General features: G+C 30.4%; 1 long non-coding RNA gene across 1 annotated transcript in view; it reads right to left on the minus strand.

Moving 5' to 3' along the window:
- Nucleotides 1-795, minus strand: part of LOC107548117 (uncharacterized) — a 12,803-nt gene that overhangs the window by 8,492 nt on the left and 3,516 nt on the right. Inside the window, exon 2 of the long non-coding RNA XR_001604441.1 lies at nucleotides 165-214. This is a non-coding gene — a long non-coding RNA (uncharacterized lncRNA). The remainder of the gene's footprint in view (nucleotides 1-164; nucleotides 215-795) is intronic.

The raw sequence follows: 795 nt of genomic DNA on the forward strand, positions 1-795 counted from the left end.
CTAATAGCATCTGAAGATCAAGAATTTCAAACCATCATGTTAAGGCGAACCATACAGTTTATTACATGGAATAGTTGCCTTTAGGTCTTCTGATGAACTGTTATTTTGTCTGAATATATAAAACAGCACTGATGCAATAATAAAACTAATAGGCTATTGTTTACCTCTCTGTAAATTTGTGATTCCAAGGCTTTTTAAAACCTGTTCTCCTGACCTAGGAGGAGAAAAAAAAGATAAAATAATCAGTTCTGTGGTTGTCAACTATCAACTGAAACCAAAAGTGGGCAATCCATAATTAAGTGACTTGCACAACGCAAACAGGTTATTCATTTGAGCAGCTAAGGTAATAAGTTATTTCAAATAACTATTTTGAGAAAAATATTTTGTTTCCAACAGACTTTTGATGAAAAAAAAGATCTTTGTTTCAGTGCAAGGCACCCAAAAACTGACAAGAAGACTGTTTTTGCAAAATGGGTAAAAAAACTAAAAAAACAAGTGCCATTTTAAATAATACATTAAAACTTTACCATGATAACCATATAGATTTTGCCAAATACCTATGCATAACTTAATCATATTTATTAAATTATAACTTAATAAATTAAAGATTAATTTAAAGGGGTCATATGATGTTAATTTAAAGATCATTATTTTGTGTATTTGGTGTAACAGAATATGTTGACATGCTTTAATGTTAAAAAAACACATTATTTTTCAAATACTGTACATTATTGTAGGTCCACTATGCCCCGCCTCTCTCAAACAAGTCGTTTTCAACAAACCCCCTCCTTTGAC

Source organism: Sinocyclocheilus grahami, unplaced genomic scaffold, assembly GCF_001515645.1.
Source record: "Sinocyclocheilus grahami isolate Dianchi unplaced genomic scaffold, SAMN03320097.WGS_v1.1 scaffold344.1, whole genome shotgun sequence".
Taxonomy (NCBI): Eukaryota; Metazoa; Chordata; class Actinopteri; order Cypriniformes; family Cyprinidae; genus Sinocyclocheilus; species Sinocyclocheilus grahami.